This window comes from Aedes albopictus, chromosome 1 (genome assembly GCF_035046485.1).
Source record: "Aedes albopictus strain Foshan chromosome 1, AalbF5, whole genome shotgun sequence".
Classification (NCBI taxonomy): domain Eukaryota; kingdom Metazoa; phylum Arthropoda; class Insecta; order Diptera; family Culicidae; genus Aedes; species Aedes albopictus.
This window is the reverse complement of record NC_085136.1, coordinates 211031899-211039448: the sequence shown is the minus strand read 5'-3', so window position 1 is coordinate 211039448 and position 7550 is coordinate 211031899.

Here is a 7550-nt window from a genome sequence, read left to right as displayed (position 1 = left end):
ACATTCATCTTGAAGTGTACACGAATAAAAAAATATTCACATTTTAGCAGCAATAAACACACGGAACCGCCAAACTACCCAAAATTGAGTTCTTTTGGCCCAATAAAGCCATATGAGTAAATCGATTAAACTCACGCTAGGTAGATTGCCTTTACCCCCAGCTAAAAATATACTCAAGAGTAGGTAAATTCAACCTAAGACCCCCCTCATGGGCCTTTTCATTTGACGTCTTAAATCAGCTGATTTTACGGGTCTTTGACAGTTCTTCTATGAAAATGACAGTTCAGCATTTGCGCCTTTGTTCGGCAGTTGTAAACAGTGGCATACACGGACATGTCAACTGAAAAGGCCTATTCAACTCAATTTTGAGTAAACCGACATTTACCAAAAATTGGCTTAGGCGCCGTCCACAAATTACGTAACGCTCTAGGGGGAGGAGGGAAGTATGGCCGAGCGTTACGGCCCATACAAATTTTTTAGGATTTTCATACAGGGGGGATTTTCATATAGGGGGGACCAAAAAATGGCGATTTTAGCGTTACGTAATAAATGGATGCTGTCTTATTGGGGTCAAACCCAAAGGGTGAGATGCATCTTTATTTGTTTTTGATAACATTGGTGAGCCAGAGAGAGGAAACAACCTAATTTTGTGTAACGAGTTTATTCGATATACTCAATTTTGAGTAAAATCGACCCAAATAATAGGTACTTTGGGTTTCCCGTGCACTGATAAAAAAAATCATAGAGATACACGGTACAAATTCTGCACGCTCGATGTAAGGGAAAAATCCCTTAACTATTCAATGTCCTAATTCCTAATCAACATGATCGGAAATTCTTTTCCTTAATGATCGCAATGCTGTCAGTGTTGATTTGAGGACCAAAACAAACCCACCGGAGATATCACTGAAAATCCCTGTGATTTGCACTATTGTCGTCGCGGTTGAAACCCGAAGTTTCCCAACACCCGACAATCGAATTTTCTTAAAATCCGTACGTGAAAGCTAACGTCGGACGTAGTGCGCTGGACAGCGGACCTGGCCCTCTATCCAGCGCACTGTGCCCGACGTACGTCCGACACACGGTTTAGGAGAAACATCGATTTTCGCGTGTCAAAAATTCCGATTTTCAACTGCACGAACAATACTGTAAAAAGCAATACGGTTCAAACTGAAAAGCTGTTGATTTGGTAATTCTTCATTACACCAACAAAGCTAGCCATGAAAATGTTTGACTTTTCTCAGGTCATTTTGACAGACCACACACATGCACGAAAAAGATAAATTATATATTCTACTTTATCGACCTAACCTCAAAATGACTGACAATTCACAGGTCATTTTGACAGATGTAACATGCGCATGAAAAAGACGGCAACAAGATCGATAAACTGCCGTAATTCTGCAAAGTGACGTAAGCGCCATTCAATATTTCGATTTTTTTTGGTATATCTATATATATAAAAATGAGTTTGAAGTCCCTTTGAGGCAACAAAACTCACGAACGGCCGAACCGATTAGCATGACCCTTGCACAGTTCGATTCGTATTCATGGTGGCTGTGTTTATATGTATTAAAAGTTACAAAAATGAACTGAAAAACAAGAAATATTAAGAAAATACTGAGATATGTGTGAACTGGGTACAAAGTCAACATGACCGCAAGAAAACCAATCTAGAGTGCTTTGCTGTAATGACCTCAACAGCTGTCAACCACCACAACTGGCAAGACAAAGTTTGCCGGGACAGCTAGTTATATATAATATCTGGAGTACAAATAACACTGTGGTATGCCTACTGTATTAGAATGCAAGATCTAGTCGTAATCTATCATCTATGGAAAGAAACTTAGAGGATGAGCAAGAGTTTTATGAATAATAACCAAAAATTGGGCCAAAACTCTCAATGTCGCTTACGTCACTTTGCAGAATTACGGCAGTAAAGTAGAATATGTTATCCGTCTTTTTCGTGCATGTGTGTGGTCTGTCAAAATGACCTGTGAAAAGTCAAACATTTTCATGGCTAGCTTTGTTGGTGTAATGAAGAATAACTGTTTTGGTCATGAAAGCACAGAGAACAGACATCCAGGCTAGAACAAATTTCATTCGGAAAGCTGTGTAAGGATTTGAATCTTTACTTGAGCAAGGTTGCAAACCAATACACGATGACAACACTAACGCCACCAAACACCATATTGCCACATGCAGTGGTGAATTGAAACATTTCAAGTGGTGAATTAAATTAGTATGGGAAATTAACCGATTGCAGCGCCACGCTATTGCCACTTGTGTTGCCGATTTCAAATGGCCGTTAAATTCCTTACACAGTTTCGGAACTGGACTTGGATGTCTGTTCTCTGTGATGAAAGTAAATATAGATGACAGGTGGTATAAAGTACTTCGCTTCGATAGGGCACTTGCTGGCTTTGTTTAGTGTGCCCAACAGACCCATTTGATTTTGCTGGGAAACGTTTCGTAACGCGATTCTCATAACAAAGCGTTACCAGCAAAATCAAAGGGTCTGTTGGGCACACTAAACAAAGCCAGCAAGTGCCATATTCACACCTCTCCAACGTCTCCAACAGACCTGTAGTACACGGTAAAAAATCAGCACTGTGATACCTATGAACTGGTTGGCACTCGGGTTGGCACTTGAATTCGCACTACTGTTCAATCAGTTTGTTATCAATTACATATCATTTGACAAAGAACATCCAATGCCTCCTCAATCTCAATGGAACTTCACATCAATTCGTTGTTGACAATGTTTTGATTTCAAAACGAGAATTAAAAAATAAATGTGTTCAGCCGCTGCCAGATTCGATACCAGGACCTTCAGAGTCCCGATCAACTGTTTTACCACTACACTACTTCATGTCTGTTGGAGAGGCGTGAATCGAAGCGAAGCACTTTCTACCACCTTTCATCTATATTTACTTTCATGACCAAAACAGTCATTACCAAATCAACAGCTTTTCACTTTGGATCGTATTGCTTTTTACAGTAGTGCAAATCAAAGGGATTTTCAGTTGATTTCCCCGGTGGGTTTGTTTTGGTCCTCAAATCAACACTGACAGCATTGCGTTCTTAAAGGAAAAGAATTTTCGATCATGTTGATTAGGACATTGAATACACAGAGAACAGACATCCAAGTCCAGTTCCGAAACTGTGTAAGGAATTTAACGGCCATTTGAAATCGGCAACACAAGTGGCAATAGCGTGGCGCTGCAATCGGTTAATTTCCCATACTAATTTAATTCACCACTTGAAATGTTTCAATTCACCACTGCATGTGGCAATATGGTGTTTGGTGGCGTTAGTGTTGTCATCGTGTATTGGTTTGCAACCTTGCTCAAGTAAAGATTCAAATCCTTACACAGCTTTCCGAATGAAATTTGTTCTAGCCTGGATGTCTGTTCTCTGTGTTGAATAGTTAAGGGATTTTCCCCTTACATCGAGTATGCAAAATTTGTACCGTATAGTGTGGTGGTAAAGCAGTTGATCGGGACTCTGAAGGTCCTGGTATCGAATCTGGCAGCGGCTGAACACATTTACTTTTTAATTCTAGTTTTGAAATCAAAACATTGTCAACAACGAATTGATGTGAAGTTCCATTAAAATTGAAGAGGCATTGGATGTTCTTTGTCAAATGATATGTAATAGGACGCAATCAGTGAAGTACTAGATTGAAAGTAGTGAGCTGGATTTTTGTATGGTGAGATGATCAATTCTCCGTTTCTGCAAAGAAATACTGCAAACAGCGTGGGTTATATGATTTCTTGCCTAATTTGATGCTGTTTGAGCAAAAAATAAAAAATAAAAAAAAAAATAAAAAATAAAAATAAATAATGCAAGAAATAAATAATACAACAACACAGTTATCCAAACTCTTGCTCAAACAGCATCAAATTAGTCAAGAAATCATATAACCCACGCTGTTTGCAGCATTTCTTTGCAGAAACGGAGAATTGATCATCTCACCATACAAAAATCCAGCTCACTACTTTCAATCTAGTACTTCACTGATTGCATCCTATTGATAACAAACTGATTGAACAGTAGTGCGAATTCAAGTGCCAACCAGTTCATATCACAGTGCAGATTTTTTACCGTGTACAACAGATTGTATTGTTATTTACAACACGTTGAAATTTATTATATTGACCATTATTTCAATTGTTTAAAACGATAGCGTAACAACAGACCCTATGGTGCTATGGTTTTCCACCAAAGCATGTATTGTAAATGTCACTTTTACAATAGAAAATGGGGGTTGATTGTTATCTTTACCATAAAAAAAATCCAAATTTTCTGGAGCAAATCAAGTCAACGACCATCCAATTTATGGTGTTTTTATTATTGGGTCTCCAGTTAGCCTAGTGATAAGGGCTATGGATCGCCAATCCGGAGAATGTGGGATCGATTCCCGTTCCGGTCGGGAAAAATTTTCTCGACTCCCTGGGCATAGTGTATCATTGCACACGCATAAAAATCCGTTCCGAAAATCGTCCACAATCAGTCACGTTATTCGGAACAAGCACGATTTTCATTTACGAAAATACACCATGAATAAAAGTCACGTTCTCGTGAACCCTGTTCCGCCACATAAATGTAACGCCTGAGTAACGGGCCATGTCAAGATCAAAAATCATATTATCGTGAATTGTGTTCGGATATCTATGATTTTTGTTCGCATTGGCTGAAACCTAGTTCACGGTACAAGGTGTTTAGTTCACACGCATGAGAACACAAATCACGGGATTCAGAACTAGTTCATGGTCTGCAATAATCGTTCTGGTTATTATGATTCAAATCATGGCAAGTGGATCGTTGTTCACGATCCGATATTTGTAATTGAAAGCAAAGAAAAATGCACGCGCGCCATCAAGAAGGTGAAACTGCACCGCGCTCGCACTGTATATGACGAGCGAGATTGGCAGTGTAGCACTTTTCACAACGGCGCGCGTCCGGAAGGATTAAAGTATGCATACTGCATCAGACGAATTTTACACTTTATCGAATAATATTTCTTTCACACTGTACTTACATGGCATTTCCGAACCTGATTAAAAATCAATATCATCCTGAGGAGGACGCAACAGCGAGAATCTTGTCCTCTACTTCTGTCGGCATTCCTGGGGATCTCAGATGCACTTGCACTATAAATCACCAGAAAACCACCACATTCACTTACTTACATAATTAACAATCCATATTCACTTGCTTTCGAGAACAAAAACAGTATTTGGAGCTGAAAACCGGACACCAGAACGCTAAAAAAAGCTAATATACTCCATTACGCGGCGGTACTTGTGCGACTACTCGTGTGGATGATTGTTTATGCGGCTGACAGGGCGCATGAACCGAGTTCTAGATTTTGTGACCAAAATCACGAAAGTAGTTTTGAGCGTTCTCAGTTCCGTGATTTGAGTTCGCATTATTGCATGCGTTATCAAACTAGCACGAAGATTGTAGCAGACGTGAAATGTGTTCTCAAATTTAAGACTAGTCGTCGAAAAGTGGTAAGCCTGACTCTCGTTTGCGTGAACTAAATCACGATGTTGAAGGAGCCGCGTGTTCCATTATTTATGACTTTTTGTTCACAAATACTGGAACGGATTTTTTAACGTGCACTTGCCTCACAATATACAAGTTCTTGCAATGGCAGCCAAAGAAAGTCCTTCAATTAATAACTGTGGAAGTGCTCAAAGAACACTAAGTTAAAGCGAGGCAGGCCAAAGCACAGACGGGACGTAGAGCCTTACTTACCTTACCGATCAGGCTTAGGCCGGGGTGGCCTCTGCTGTACATAGTAGCCGTCTCTTTTACACTCGGTCCATGACTGTTTGCCTCCAGTTCCGCACTCTGCGTAGGGTCCGCAGATCGTCTTCCCTCCACTTGGTCGACCCACCTAGCTCGCTGCGCTCCACGTCGTCTTGTACCGGTGGGATGACTCTCGCGAACCATTTTAGTCGAGTTGCTATCCGACATCCTGATGACGTGACCCGCCCACCGTAGCCTCCAGATTTTCGCGGTATGCACGATGGTTGGTTCTCTTAGCAGCTGATGCAGCTCGTGGTTCAATCGCCTGCTCCAAGTTCCGTCTTCCATCTGCACTCCGCCGTAGATGGTACGCAACACCTTCCGTTCGAAAACTCTATGGGCGCGTTGGTCCTCTGCACGTAGGGTCCATGTTTCGTGCCCATAGAGGACGACCGATCTAATCAGCGTTTTGTAGATAGGGTTTGTGTTCCATCAGTAATCTCACGCTCCCAATTTCATCCTATTCGAAAACAAGCGATTACGGCACCGATTGATTCCGTTCTTTTTGTTTTCATGCGTGCTCACTCCCAACAAAAAATACAAAAATAAGAAACAAAACAAACAGTGCTTCATTCCTTTGTTTTCCGTAGGATGAAAATGGGAGCCACATGCTTAATAAGGGAACCAATACCCTAGTTAACTTCGTGTTACGGCGAACTTTCTTCGATCGTAGAGTTCTGCGGAGTCCTAAGTAAGCGCGATTTCCTGCCACAATGCGCCTCTGAATTTCTCTGCTGGTGTCGTTGTCGGCGGTCACCAGTGAGCTCAAGTACACGAATTCTTCAACCGCCTCGATTTCATCAACGTCGATATAAATTATGGGTGGCGGGCGCGGTGATTCCTCCCTGGAGCCCTTTGCCATCATGTATTTTGTCTTCGACACATTAATGACTAATCCGATTCGCCTGGCTTCACTCTTAAGTCGGATGTACGTGAAGCGCCCTGTACCGTCCAGGGGCTGCATTAAACACTACACGGAATGTGATATCTTTAATTTCATTACAGTCCGACGCAGTTTTAATAAATTATATTGAAGTATCACAAACCATCACTTATCTTATATTACAACGATCCACTTTTTCTCCTTAGTATTGTTCTAGTCTTTCCTAAAAACTTTTCAACGAATTACATTACACTTTTCACTTAATTCGTATCACCTAAGTCCTTGCTTTCGTACTAACTACAGCCTTTATTTGGACAGTATCTAGAGGTGTCCCACATGGGAGCTCAAGACTTATCCGATGTGCTGCCGGCGTTAACGTTGTCACCGAACTCCCCGACTACTAGCCCCGACTGAAGCCAAAGCCTCCGTATTTATAGCCTAAATTTCCTAGCAATACCCGAACCAGCTTGGGCGTGTCTAAAATTCCTACGATCATTCTCGTCTTGCCGAAGATGTCATGATACTTCCTAACAATGCCCGAACCAACTTGGGCGTATCCAAAACCCTACCAAATGAAAATACTAAGAGCACCTTTAACGGTGCGCTTCTATACCCCGTTTGGCAGCCCTCCATCATTGCAGCAAACTTTACCGGTCGCTGCTGGATGCGCTCGCAAAATAGTAGCGCTGTGGGTGGGTGACCAAATATAGTAGCGGGACAGTTGCGCTGCTAAAAATGCTATGGGAATATGACAGCCCTCCCGATACGAATGAGGGTGACTAATTTGATTGCTACCGGTGTGGAAAAGGGTGGTTAAGTCAAAATGGAAGCGCTGCGCGGGTTGCTC